This window comes from Equus przewalskii, chromosome 26, assembly GCF_037783145.1.
Source record: "Equus przewalskii isolate Varuska chromosome 26, EquPr2, whole genome shotgun sequence".
NCBI lineage: Eukaryota > Metazoa > Chordata > Mammalia > Perissodactyla > Equidae > Equus > Equus przewalskii.
The window spans coordinates 26357243-26372844 of record NC_091856.1 but is presented as its reverse complement, the minus strand read 5'-3'; the positions used below and the strand labels follow the sequence as shown (position 1 = coordinate 26372844).

General features: G+C 39.0%; 1 pseudogene; it reads right to left on the bottom strand.

Annotated features, from left to right (window-relative positions):
* Positions 1–4281: 4281 nt before the first annotated feature.
* Positions 4282–5207, bottom strand: LOC103555876 (olfactory receptor 1Q1-like; annotated as a pseudogene).
* Positions 5208–15602: the final 10395 nt, after the last annotated feature.

The window sequence follows — 15602 nt, the reverse complement described above, 5'->3', positions numbered from 1 at the left end:
CACATCTCCTGAGCCCAAGGAGTTAAGATCTAACTTTAAAATGCCTCAAGTATAGGGGTTATACTCCTAAGAACTGGCATGGTTAACATTCCTGTGGAATAATCTTCCTTGTTGTCTCCCTCTTGTTTGTATCTGAGAATAAGTTAGTTCATGAATGAATAGCTCTGGTCTCCATCAACTGACCTAGAATCTCTTTGCATTGGAACTGAAAAGATATTTTCAAATCACCAAACCAGAACTTCTCATTTTTCAGATCTAATATGTTGCATAGATGATTACTAAGCCAAATTATTACCAATCAGAATGGCCTGCAGAACTTTGATCATTTTAATGATAGTGTGACAGGTACTTTTCTTCAGAGAGAAATCAAAATGAGTTACAATACCATTGTACAGAGGCATGATTTTTGAGGAAACCGTAGAGTAGCCTAAACCTCTCTTAAAATTGTAATAATTTTATGGTATCCTGTAATTTTCAACTTACAGTGATAATAAACAGCTAGATATTTATAATGACTGAATTATTCTATCTGAGCTTTTGTTTCACTCCATAAAACTTCACTGATAGTGGAGACTGAAGGAGAGTTTTCACAGTGGCTCTTACTCCAGAAGTAGGTGGTCAGATTTGGGACATATGGTAAGTAGAGCTGTGTAGATACATTGATAAACTAGATGTAATATGCAAGGGAAAAAGAAAAATCAAACATGGACTGTGAAAGTGGGTGGAATTAGTGTGCCATTTATTTATATGGGGAAGGTTCTGTGGAAGTGGAGGGCTTGCAGATTTGGTTGGGGGGAATCCATAACTCTGTTTTGGACATGTTAACTTTGAGATATCTTTCCAAGTGAAAATATTTCATAGGCAGTCGAATACATAATTCTTGAGCCTCATGGAGAGGTCTTGTCTTGAGATAGAAATGTCACAACAAAATGTAAATGACATTTGAAACTATGGACTGGACAAAATCACCTATTAAGAGAGTATAGTAAAGAGAAGTATGGACAGAGCCCTGAGGTGGGTGAGCACTTCAACATTTAGAGTCTGGGGGAGGAAGTAGCAAAGGAGACTGAAAAGTGGCCATTAGTAGGAAGAAAGTAGGTAAATTTAGTATGTCAGAATCCTGGAAAAGAGTATGTCCAGAATATAGGAGTAGTCACTCTCTCAAATGTAGTTGAGAGGTCATTAATGAGAACATATAATTGATTATTAGATTTTGCAAGATATAGATTATTTGAAACTTTGATAGGAGGAGTTAAGTGAAATGTTAGGAGGAAGATTTCAATTACAGCCATTTTATGATAAAATTGCAATAGAGGAAGTGGAGGCCATGATGATAGACACATTGAAAGTATACTCATTTGAGGAGGTAGACAAAAAGCCATGTGCGATTTGAGGTGTCATGTGTAAAATGAGTCAAGAGAGAATTTCTTCTAATTTTTGTAAAGACTAATGACATTAAGCATGTTCATTTGCTGATAGAAATATCCAATATATAGTTAAAAATTAATGATTCAAGAGAGAAAGTAGTTAATTGAAAACAAAATTCTTGAAAGGGGATGTGTATCTATTAAAGTGATGATTTTATCTAGAAAATGAACCACTTCTTCCCCCGTAACAAAAGGAAGTCAGAGATTTGGATTCAGATGGAGGTGGGCTGGTAGATTTGATGGAGGGAAGATGACATATACTTGAAGACACTTCAGCAGACAGTGGTGTGAGCAGGATTGCTTTAGAGAATCATAAAAAAGAAAATATGTAAAATATGCTAGAGTTTCGGAAAGTAAAGTACTAGGAAATGTGATGATAATCCACAACTCTGCCACTATTGAGCACCCGTTTGGGCATTTTGTTCTCTGGTTTACTATTACTCAAATAAGCATGGTGGGGCGATATTCTCCAATATTCAGGTAATCAAATAAAGTCACAAATAAGCAAAATTTTGGAATTACTCAGGGCTGGGATTTTGCCAGTAAAGCAAGAGGAGGCAAGAGAATTAAAGGGGTTTCCAAGAAGGTGGTTATAATTCTGGGCCATAAACTGTATTGTTAAGTTGGGAAGGAAGGACGTAAATTAGGTAGTAGATAATAAAGAAGAATTTCAAGGGATAATGGATCTCAATGGTGTCAGAAAATTGTTGGAGTTGGAGAATTAAATTATATAAAGTGAAAGAATAGGAGCCAACAGGAAGGGAAATGTTTAAAACTGAGCTTTCACCAGTGGTGCAATTATTTGTAATGGCAAAGTCTGAGATATGACCATATGAATGGGTGGCTGAGATGGGGTGAATACATGTTGCTATGTGGATAAACCATTTATATGAATATTGGAATTTCCAAAAATGATAATTAAATTGTGGTGGAGAGAGTTAGAGAAACAGATTCTGAAGTCATCAAGGAATGAGGGAGAAATACCAGAAATTTTTTTCCTTATTTTAAAATTTAATTTATGTTTAAAAATAAAAATTGTAGGGGCCAAGCTAATTGCTGAGTGGTTAAGATCATGTGTTCCATTTTGGTGGCCAGGGGTTCACCAGTTTGGATCCTGGGCATGGACCTATCACCACTTGTTAGGCCCTGCTGTGGTGATATCCCACATAGAAACACCAGAATGACCTACAACTAGGATATACAACTATGTACTGGGTCTTTGGGTAGAAAAAGAAAAGAAAAGAAGATTGGCAACAGATGTTATCTCAGGCCTAATCTTCATCACCAAAAAAATAAATGTATATATTTAAGGTGTACAACATGATGATTTGATATACATATACATAGTGAAATGAGACAAGCTAATTAACATACCATCTCCTCACATCATTAACCATGTTTCTGTGTCTAATAAGAGCACCTGGAATCTACTTTTTTAGCAAGTTTCCAGTATTCAATACAATAGTATTAACTATAGTTATCATGATGCACATTAGAACTCTAGACTTAATCATCCTACATACTTTCAACTTTGTATCCTTTGACCAACATCTCTCCATTTCTCCCAACTCCCTGTCACTGGTAACGTCTGTTTCTACTCTCTGCTTCTATGTATTCGACTTTTTTAGATTCCACATATAGAGGTATCATGCAGTTTTGTTATCTTTCTGTGTCTGGCTTATTTCATTTAGCATAATATCTTCCAGTTTTACCCATTTTGTTGCAAATGGAAGGCTAACCTTCTTTTTAAAGGCTGAATAATATTCATTGTGTGTGTGTGTGTGTGTGTGCGTATGCCACAATTTCTTTATCCATTCATCTGTTCCTCATGTCCAATGTTGATTGGGCAGCAGAAAAATATCCAGTATTAGACAAGTTGTTCATACCAACTATAGAAAAGATCGGGAGCATGCTAAGACAAAAGGAGTTTAAGTTATGCCCGAATGGTGCAGCTAATGAAGGTTAATAAAATGCAAGTTGGAGAGCTGTGACAGTGCTTAATTCTTGAACTTCTGTAACTCCTGACCCCATAGTGGAAATTTGTCATTATGTCCATTTTCCCATATTGGAGTAGTTTCCCCATTTCATTTGTCTTGGTAGGAGGCAGAACCTCCTTCTGCCTTATAGAGAATAAAAACAGCAGTATTGCTTTCCTTGTTTCCCAGGAACCAGAGCATGGGTGAGTGACCCAAGACTTGGCCAATCACATGTACCACCTTAGTTTGAATCTAGAGGTGCTGCTGCAAAGAATAAGTGGGCAGTTCTTTCTGGAGGTGATCACACTTGGTTTTCAGGCCTCCAAGAGCTATTCCCAGTGACTATTGCTGATAGTGTTGGTGAGGGTACAAGAGGCAGCAAACAGAGTTTGGTGACTAAAGTGATGACCTCATCTGACCCGTTCTGGGATATGATTTTGACTATATGACCTTTCTTATTCTTGTCCATTTTATTGAGTCTGGTTGCTTAGCTTTCTTAGAAATGCATGAGTTCCACATTTCCTTTCAATAAACTTATTATATCCATCCATCAACTAAAACAAAAGAATTAATTTCTGTTGCCTGTGTCTAAGAACTCTGAGAGTTGCAACCCTAGTGCTTAATGGAAGGCCCAGAGAACACTCTCAATTTTGATTACAGCCATGCTCGTTGTTTATACTAAATATATAGTTTCATGTGCTTTGGGTTTAAGGGATAACTCAGGATAGTACATAATGAGACAATTCATTATATGTATCTAATTTAGACATTTCTGAAACATTCTAAAGGAAGCAGATCTGTGAAGGACAAAACTTTTTCCCCAGAATCATAGGTAAAACTTGGAACTATATTTTAGGGTTTTATCTAAAGAAAGAAGGTCATATTCTGTCTATAAATCTCCTGAGGTCTCCTTTGAAATCCCCATTTCTCAGGTTATAAATGAAGGGGCTCAGCATGAGGGTCACCACTGTGTACATGACTGTCAGGTTGAAAACCTTGGTCACTAAGTAGCTGGAAAAGCGTTGGAAGTGGACCCAAGTGAGGGTGCCATAGAATATGGCCACCACAGTGAGTTGGGGGCCATGGGTCAAAAAAGCTCTCCACTTGCCCTTGGCTAACAGGATCCAGAGGACTGCTGAGATGATGCAGGCATAGGAGGCAATGATGAAAGCCAAGTCTCCCTTGATGACAATGACACTTTCTGTGTGAATCATCAGCATGTTGAGGCGAATGCTGGAGGGTATAGCTCCAGCACTTTATCAGAGGGTAGAGCTCACAGAAGAAGTGAAGGATCCTGTTATCTGCACAGAGGATCAACTGGCCCGTGAGAAAGGTGTGCAGCAGGGAATGAAGATGGGAGAGGATGTGGCACACATCTGTGAACACAGCATTCTAGTCAGCATCATAGTGTAGCAGAAAGATGACAGATGGCAATATATCTGTCATAGGCCATCATAGCCAGGAGGAAGTTTTCCATGGCTGCAAAGCAAAGAAAGAAATAAGCCTGGGCTAAGCAGCCGATGTAGGAAGTGGCTTTTCTAGGAGAGAAAATGTTCTGTAGCATCTTGGGGACTGTGGTGGAGGTGAGTCAGATGTGTGCCAAAGCCAAGTTACTGAGGAAAATGTACATGAGGGAGTGGAGGTGTGAAGTAGAGGTGATCAGTGTGAGGATGGCAAAGTTTCCAGAAATGTTGATTGCATACATGAGTAGAAAAAGAAGGAAGAGTGGGATCTGCTCTTATGGATGGGTAGAAATGCCTAAGAGAACAAAATGGGACACACTGGTCCAGTTGGTATTGTCCATCTGTTGCCATAAACAGAATTATTTTGATAGACTTAGACATCTGAGCAGGCCATTGAGTTAATCTCAATTTTGTGCCCCAACGTAAACGACACATGGTTTTGACAAAGAAATCAAGTGCTTAATTGTTTTCCAAAATAATGAAGTATGGATTTTTCATTGTCATTAACATCATCACTCTCAAGTAGCTAAAATTTACAGAGCATTTACCTTGAACCAGGGATTTTGCTGCATTATTACATTTAATTCTTACAATAACCCCATGAGGCAATTGCTGCTACTACTATTATTATTGTTATACTATTTATTATTTTCCCAGTATTACAAATTAGAAAACTGAGACATGAAAAGTTTAAGCTCATAAAGGGCAAAATCTGAATTTAAAGTCATGCTTATCTGGCTCTAAAATATATACTAGTGGCACTATATAACACAACTCTCCAAATTAAAACCAAGACAACTTATTCATGGTTATAAGACCTGCTGATGGTCTACATAACCAACGAATATTTCTGCTGAAAGGAACTTCAGAGATCATTTGGTCCAACAATTTCTTTTTTTGTTTCTTTTTCGAGGAAGATCAGCCCTGAGCTAACCACTGCTGATCCTCCTCTTTTTGCTGAGGAAGACTGGCCCTGAGCTAACATCCACACCTATCTTCCTCTACTTTTATGCGAAGGATGCCTACCACAGCATGGCTTTTGCCAAGCAGTGCCATGTCCGCACCTGACCAGCGAATCCCGGGCCACTGAGAAGCTGAACATGAGAACTTAACCACTGCGCCACTGGGCCAGCCCCATCCAACAATTCCTATTTTGAGAAATGTATAAACCCCTTATGGTACTCAAAGACTTCTCAAAGACTGCATAGATACAGTTTTAGGAAAATAAGTTTCCATATTCTCAACTTCTATATTTCTCTTTTCTAAAATCATTTGACTTCAAGATGTCACTTTATACATTATTCTGTCTCCCAGTTAACAAAGGAAAGACATACTTCCATCCCAAATCTTACTAGATGCATTGACTATGGCTATAAAAACTGGAAAGTAGTTAAACGAAGGGACGATTAGAAATAGTAAGAAAATGAATGACTTTTTGACCAGATAAAAAATCCATTTTCAGATCAGGGGATTTCCAATTCTTTGTTCTTCAAAATAATTGAAGAAGGAGACCTAAGGTAGTTGCCAGCTCATCTTTAAAAATAATTCTTGATAATATGCACCACTGGTTTCTGTCCTATTAGTTGGACAGCATTCAAGGATGACATTACTGTAGCGAAATTCTTTCAATTCCCATTTACTCATGTGAGTGAACAGCTGCTACATTATAACAACAAAAAATAGCTATTGAATAGATTCTGCTTCTGACTCATTCTATCAATAAGTAATACTCATTTATGGATAAATTAACTAATTAAAAACATGTTAATTAGATACCTTTAAATAAAACTTTATTATTTAGATTTAGCAATTATTTTCAAAATTTGTGCTGTGTCAAGTGGAACTATATGAAATTGCCATGTGTGTACATCAAAATAGGTGAATATTGGCAAATTCATGTAACTAAAGCTAACAATTATATGATTTTGATCCATTGTTTACTACTAATAACTATGATTTTTGACGCAAACATATATTCAATTTTTTTTGAGGAATATTAGTCCTGAGGTAACATCTACCACGAATCCTCCTCTTTTTGCTTTTGTTTGTCAAAGACAAACTTCACAATATGTACAACATTGTGCAAAGGATCAAATTTAAGAAAGATGGTCCTCCCTTCAGAAATGATTGAGAGCCTGCGTAGGAGCTGTCTGAGGTGCTCAGAAACTGCTATGTGGTGTGCAGCCCTAAATGAAAATATTCACCTTCCTATGGACCCCCGACTGGACTGAAATGGGCTGAGCTCGGCACTTCTATCCTGCCTCAGGCAGCACGTGAGGCCATGTCTTGTTTTGACAGCAGCTCAGAGCTGTACACTCAAGGAAAACATAAGAAGTTGCCCAGCACAGAAGAAAGAAAGGCATCAGGTCAGGGTTGAAGGGGAAGAACAGCCAGACTCCTGGGTGTGGTTCTGCTTGTCAGCGACAGGAAGGCATGTCTGAGAAAGGTGCTGGGAGGTTCTATCATGTGCTTCCTCAAGATTCCCATGGTTCTCACTAGCACGGAGTCCTAAGTGTATCATTGTCCAAACTTGGTGCCTGCTCTGGGGAGTGGAGCCCATGAGGCAGTGCTTCCAATGTTAGTATTTGTGACTGTGGCTTGGCAGCTCTGGAGATCTCAGGAGGATGGCCAGGACCTGGGAGATCAGCCTGAACATGGGGTTCTCTGACATGTGCTCCAAAATTTGACTCTGAGAAGAAAGCCTACTAAAACTTAGATACAGTTAAGGCATGAATGGGGAGTGTTCCTGCCCTGAGTTCTTGAAGATGTGGCCTCTGGCTTTACACTTCTTTTAAGTGATACATGCTTACTTTTCTATTGGGATGTAGTTGACATATAACATTATATTAGTTTCAGATGTACAACATAATGATTCAATATTTGTATATCTTGCATAATGATCACCACGATAAACCTAGTTAACATTCATTGCCACACATAGTTAACAATTTTTTCTTGTCATGAGAACTTTCAAGATCTACTCTCTTAGCAACTTTCAAATATATAATATTGTATTATTAACTATAGTTACATTAACCATAGTTTTACATTTCTTTTCAGTTATACACACATTTTTAAAAATGCTTAGCAGTAAAACTTGCGTCAAGTGAAGAATGAGAGTCTGTATCTCACCTTCCATATTGCTCTCTTGGGGTAATCGCTGTTAATGTTTCATATGTACCCAATCACACACATTTTTCTACGCACATATGTGTATGTACAATTTTGTTTTTCCAAAAATGGTATCAATTGTTCTGTAGTTTTGTTTGTTTCTCTTATCAATGTATAATTGACCTCTTATGTCACCATCATATCTACCTCATTATTTTAAAAGTATTTCATAGAATATTGGATGTAACACAAGTTATAAACATTTCCACATTTCCCTACCCATGCCACTTGCTTATCTCCTTTTTTTGACTATTGCAAAAGCAATGCTACACGTATTTCTCTTACAGATATCTCTGTGTACACGTATTATTCTAGAAATGGAAATGGTAGATGGAAGTGAATGTGCATTGTTAATTTCAATTGGCACCACCAGATTTGTCCTTCAAAAAGTTTGAACCAACTTATACAACCTCCAAGAGCATATGAGAGTGCCCTTTTCCACACAGCCTAACAGCACTGTTTGAAAACTCTTTACTGGTTCCCCAAAGAAACAAGACTTTATGATACTTTACTTTTTATTTTCTTAATTGCTGGGGGAATGTTTTCGTATTTTTTTTTTTTTTTTTACCATTTTAGTTGTTTTCCTCTTTGAATTTTCCAACTATATTTTTGCCCATTTTTCCGATGTGATGGTTGTGTTTTTGTCATTGATTTGTAGGGTTTATGATGTGATTAGGAAATAATCTCTTATTTTTTCCTTCTTGATCTGCCTCATAACTCTCTAACTGTTCTCAGCATCCAGCTTGGATGGACATTTTCTATTTTACTTGTGATCTGTTCATTCTGGGAACATAAATCATTAGTTTCCCTAGAAAGGGAGATGGGACTTTTCTTATTAGCTCTCATATCAGTCATCTCTCAAAATCTTAAACTCACGTGGACACAGATATTGAACACACATACTTGGCAATAAAAACAGGTTACAAATGTCAAGTGTTTACTATATGTCAGGCATTCTGTTTAAAGTGCTCAAATGCCTTTATGTAATTTAATCATCACAGAACCATATGCACTGTCCTCATGTTCATTAGAGCATTCTTCATGATAGCCAAGATATGGAAACATCTTAAGTGTGTGTCAACAGATGAATGGGTAAAGAAAGTGTTGTGTATATATATATACATACCATGGAATATTACTTAGCCATGAGAAAAGAAAGAATTTGGGCCATTTGTGACAATATGGATGAAGCTTCAGGGTTTATGCTAAGTGAAATAGGTCAGACAAAGAAAGACAAACTCCATATGATTTCAGTTAGATGTGGAATCTAGAAAAGCCAAACTCATAGAAACAAAGAGTAGAATGGTGGTTTCCAAGTGCTAGGGGTGAGTGAAATGGAAAGAGGTCAAAAGGTATAAATTTCCAGCGATAAGATGAATAAGTTCTGGGGATATAATGTACAACATGGTGACTGTAGTTTACAATACTGTACTGTGTATTTTAAAGTTGCTAAGAGTGTAGATCTTAAATGGTCTCACCTCACACACACAAATAACTATGTGAGATAATGAATGTGTTAAGTAAACTTACATGGTAATCATTTAACAATATATGCATATGCCAAATTATCTAGTTCTTCATCTTAAACTTACACAACATTATATGTTAATTGTATCTCAAGAAAGCTGGAAAACATAAACATTAAACAATTTTTTAAAAACAAGCAAAACTAAACTGTAGTGTTTAGGCACACGTGTATATGGTAGAAAAGAAAGTAATTAATATAAAATGTCAGAATAGTGGTTACTTTTATGGGAGAGAGAGGAGTAACAACTTGATAGAGGCACAAAGGCAGTTTCTGGAATGCCAGCAATGATCGACTTCTTGAATGAATGGTAGCACTTAGGTGTTTGCTTTGCTGTAAGTCAGCAAAGTGTGAAATAAAAATTAGAAATTAAAATATTTTTTTCTAATTTTTTTATTTTAATTAAGATTATGATAGATTACAACCTTGTGAGATTTCAGTTGTACATTATTGTTAGTAATGTTGTGGGCACACCACTTCACCCTTTGTACCCTCCCCCCATCCCCCCTTTTCCCTGGTAACCACCGATCGGTTCTCCATGTCTATATGTTAACTTCCACCTATAAGTGGGGTCTTTCTCTGTCTGGCTTATTTCACTTAATGTAATACCCTCAAGGTCCATCCATGTTGATGCGAATGGAACAATTTGGTCCTTTTTTATGGCTGAGTAGTATTCCATTATGTATATATACCATATCTTCTTTATCCAGACGTCAGTTTCTGGGCATTTAGGTTGGTTCCACGTCTTGGCTATTGTAAACAATGCTGCGATGAACATAGGGGTGCATGGGATTCTTGGGATTGCTGATTTCAGGTTCTTAGGATAGATACCCAGTAGTGGGATAGCTGGGTCATAGGGTATTTCTATTTTTAACTTTTTGAGAAATCTCCATACTGTTTTCCATAGTGGCTGCACTAGTTTGCATTCCCACCAACAGTGTATGAGGGTTCCTTTTTCTCCACAACCTCTTCAACATTTGTCACTTTTGGTTTTGGATATTTTTGCCAATCTAACGGGTGTAAGGTGATATCTTAGTGTAGTTTTGATTTGCATTTCCCTGATGATTAGCGATGATGAACATCTTTTCATGTGTCTCTTGGCCATACTTATATCTTCTTTGGAGAAATGTCTGTTCATGTCCTCTGCCCATTTTTTGATCGGGTTGTTTTTTTGTTGTTGTTAAGCTGTGTGAGTTCTTTTTATATTATGGATATTAATCCTTTGTCGGATAAGTAGCTTGTAAATATTTTTTCCCAATTAGTGGGCTGTTTTTTTGTTTCAATCCTGTTTTCCCTTGCTTTGAAGAAACTCTTAGTCTGATGAAGTCCCATTTGTTTATTCTTTCTATTGTTTCCCTCATCTGAGGAGTTATAGTGTACGAAAAGATTCTTTTGAAACTGATGCCAAAGAGTGTACTGCCTATATTCTCTTCTAGAAGACTTATTGTTTCAGGCCTAATCTTCAAGTCTTTGATCCATTTTGAGTTTATTTTTGTGAACGGTGAAAAAGAATGATCGATTTTCATTCTTTTACATGTGGCTGTCCAATTTTCCCAATATCATTTGTTGAAGAGACTTTCTTTTCTCCATTGTAGGCCCTCCGCTCCTTTGTCGAAGATTAGCTGTCCATAGATGTGTGGTTTTATCTCTGGGCTTTCAATTCTGTTCCATTGATCTGTGGACCTGTTTTTGTACCAGTACCATGCTGTTTTGATCACTGTAGCCTTGTAGTATGTTTTGAAATCGGGGATTGTGATGCCTCCGGCTTTGTTTTTCTTACTCAGGATTGCTTTAGCAATTCGCGGTCTTTTGCTGCCCCATATGAATTTTAGGATTCTTTGTTCAATTTCTGTAAAGAATGTCCTTGGGATTCTGATTGGGATAGCGTTGAATCTGTAGATTGCTTTAGGTAGTATGGACATTTTAACTATGTTTATTCTTCCAATCCATGTGCATGGAATGTCTTTCCATCTCTTTATGTCGTCGTCAATTTCTTTCAAGAAAGTCTTGTAGTTTTCATTGTATAAATCTTTCACTTCCTTGGTTAAATTTATCCCAAGGTATTTTATTCTTTTCGTTGCAATTGTGAATGGGATTGAGTTCTTGAGTTCTTTTTCTGTTGGTTCATTGTTTGTGTATAGAAATGTTACTGATTTATGTATGTTGATTTTATACCCTGCAACTTTGCTGTAGCTGTTGATTATTTCTAATAGTTTTTCTATGGATTCTTTGGGGTTTTCTATATATAAGATCATGTCGTCTGCAAACAGTGAGAGTTGGAATTAAAATATTTTTAAATAAAAAAAATCAGTGTTCCAAATAGAACTCATTCATTTATTCATTAGTTTCTATATTTATTTCTTCATACATTTATTTACCTAAATCCTATGGATTCAGGGGATGCTGTTGTGAGTAAGATAGAATCTGTGCTTTCATAGAACTGAAAATAAAGTATGAAAGATGTTATACACTAGACCACAAGCTTGTGAGTTTGGAGGCAAGGTATGTTTTGTTCTTTATGATAGCTCCAGTATCTAGCAGAGTGTCAGGCACATAAGAGGAACTTAGTAAACACTTGTAGAATGAGTGGAAGAATACATTAAATAGTTTCCTAGGCAACTGTTTTTTGAAATATCATTGAAATAAGTGAATTGAAAGGGAAATATAGAGAGTTTAGACAGTGTAAATTACAAAATTCTAACCTAAACTTCCTGAGAAAGTGATACTTCACCTCAGATTTAAAGAATGAGTGAGAGTTAGGGAGAAGAAGAGGAGGAGAAAGCATTTCAGGCAGAATGCATTTGGGGGGAACACAAACATTCAGACCATAGCGGTACTTGATCCAAATTATTGTGAGGAAGTAAGGTTGCTGCTATTTAATGGGGGCAGGTAGGTGTACGTCTGGAACTCATGGTGTAGGGGCACTATCCTACATACTCTTTATGCCATGCAGCCTTGAAGCCCCTTGTCTGAACTACATGCCAGCACTCATGATGATAACAGTCTTGATCTTACCCAACCCTGCTGTTTCTCATAGGATCGTTGGCACAAAGACTGTCATGGTCTGAGGGAACACAGAGGCCCTCCAGGGGAGCTCTTGTCCTTGGAATGCAGGTCATACAGTGACAATTCCCTTTGACAAGCATGCAGCCTTTGTTCCTCTGAATACTTAAGCAAGTTTCTCTCAGGAGATGATAGCAGATGCACACTTCTATCCAGCCAGCTGCCACTGGACATTCCCTAAAGGTAACTCCCAATAAACCTATATGTCTTGCCTGTCATCTCTGGGTATTTTTTTTCTATCTCTCTGCCACCTATACAACACTGCTCACTCAACTGTGTATGAGGTCCACCACTTGGTGAGCCAACCAGGAGACTGAGAAAAACCTTGTGAGATCTGAGACCATGGGGGATGGGAAGGGAATTCTGCAGGGGAAATCCTGGGTTGGGCAGTGTCCTCTATATGGGGGCTGGTTACCACCATCCTTGATGGATGGGGCCAACTGCAGAAGTGTGGGGACACCCCGAAAAGGCCAAAAGGCCTAGGGGAAGTCCTAGGCATAAAATAAACCCAGGTCATTGTTAAAACCATGGGATGGCCCCTCCTTACCGTCAGATGGCTTGCAATGAAGACAGGGAGGTCCTGGTCATGATAAATGATGAGAGGAAGAAGTCAAAAGCCCAGGCAGTTACAATGGTCATGGGGTTATCCCTTCGCACTGTGAAACAGCTTAAAACAAAAGTTGAGATGGAAAAAAAAGCAAAAGTGAGGCTTTGACAAGATTATCCACTGGCTCTAACTTAATTATGGCTCCAAGGCATGAACAGGAGTGAAGGCAGGCCAGAAGTGTGACCAGCTGTGAACAGAAAGTATCTGCACAGACAGAAAGAGAGCAATTACGGTGTGGTCCAGCCCCCTGGCACCTGGAATGGAGGCAGAGCAAAGAGTGATGCCAAGTCCCAAGTGGCAGGTGATTGGGACTCCCTTCCCCTCCATTCTCTCCAACAATGGTGCTTCTCAGGCTGAATTAGATGTAGAGAGCAGTCTGCATGGCAGATGCTGTGGTCTTGGGGAGCAACAAGCATCCCTTGGGAAAAAAGTGGTAAGCAACCAAAGGCTGTTCTGGTGACTAACAGTTTCCCCAGTGACAGCCTTGGAAAATCCCAGCCCCCTTGATTGGGGAGAGGCCAAGGAACCCTGACCCATCCGTACAGCACCATGCAAGTGACTAGGGTACTGGGAGACCAGAGGCCACATGTGAAAATGACAATATATTGGTCTACATTTTGCTGTCAGGGGTGGAAATGAGCAAAATGGCTTCTGTCACTTCTCACCCCACCCTAGAACAATGCCTCAATAGCACTGCCAGGTGGACAAAAAACCCTGATGTTCCCTTATCTCATTATATTGATGATATCATATTAACCTCTGAGTTTTTTTCAGACCTTCAAGAAACCTCCCACTCCCTTGTTGCCTACCTATGCCATCAAGGATGGGTGATGAATGACAACAAAGTACAAGGATCTGCATCATCTGTCAAATACTTGGGTGTTGTCTGGTCGAGTAAGACAAAAGGGGTTCCTACTACTGTTATGGATAAGATAGAGGCTGTCTGTCCTTTTTATTAGTTGGTACAAAGATATTATCTGGGACTGGGGGACAACTGATCAGGAAGCCTTCACCCAAGCCAAAACGTCAGTGAAACAAATCTAGTCTTGGATATTTTAACACAAGGACAACTGTGTGAACTCAATGTTTCCAGTTACCTAGAGGGATTCAAATGGGGTCTCTGGCAGAGGCAAAGCAATAAATGAGTGCCCCTTGGCTTCTGGTCCCAACTATGGAAAGGAGCTGAAAACTAGTATAGCACTCTGAATCAGCAACTGTATGCTGCTTACCTGGCCCTCCAGCAAGTAGAGTCCATAATCCGTTCCTTGCCAGTCATAGTATTTACTCATCTGCCCATTGTTGGGTGGCTGCAGGACACTTTCAAAAGCCCCACTCAGGAATAGTCCAAACATAGACATTGCCAAAACAGCACCCATACTTACAACAATGAAGGACATTCACCAGTAGTCCTCTCAGTGCAGAACTGCTTGCCATCCTAGGACGAGTAACATACAGTACAGGAGAAACAACCCCATTAGATGAGGTGCCCGTGCCTGAAACCCTGCCAAATTGTGTCCAAATTGTTGAACAGTCTATAAGGGGCTCATCTTGTGGATTGCACAATGAGCACAAACTGGACTATTAATGATTGCCCATTGTGAGGGGTGGGACTCTGGGATAATATCGAACAGTGGGTCTGGGGAATGATAATAACAGTATACTATGTATCTACACATTAGGCAATGAAGCTGCCTGGAAACCAACAAGCAGACGAGTTAGCTTGAATTTGTCTCCTGGAAGAAGTTCCAGCCAAAAGGGTGGCAAAATGGTTACACAAGAAGACTGGGCACAAACTACAAAGGACCCTATAGGTTATTGCCAAGGCCTGGGGCCTCTCCCTGTGCTGTGCTGATATGATGTAGGTCCGTCAGTCATGCCCTGCTTATTCCTTGCAGAGACCCCAGGACACTCCCTGGGACACAAGACAAATAACACCCCATCTTCCTCAGTGCTGGCAGGTGGACTACATTGGGCCCTTGCTTCTTTCTGATGACCTCTGGTATGCCCTTTCTTGTGTGGACACACATACAGCACTGCTACAGGCACACTCCAGCAAGAAGGCCATACAGAAGACCACCCTAAAAGGCCCGGAACAGCTCTATGTTGCATATGGTGTGCCTATGTACATTGACAGTGAGAAAAGTACACATTTTACTGGCCACCAGTTACAGACATGGGCTGATCAAGTAAATATATTGGCATTTTCACCTGCCGTACAATGGCACAGCCGCTGGGCTGGTGGAATGAACGAAACTTGCTGAAACTACAATTGAGGACAGAAGACAGGACCCTAGCCCCCTGGACAAGATGCCTAACAAAGACAATATGTCAAGTCAATGAACATGAGAAGTGCACCCAACCTAGTGCATA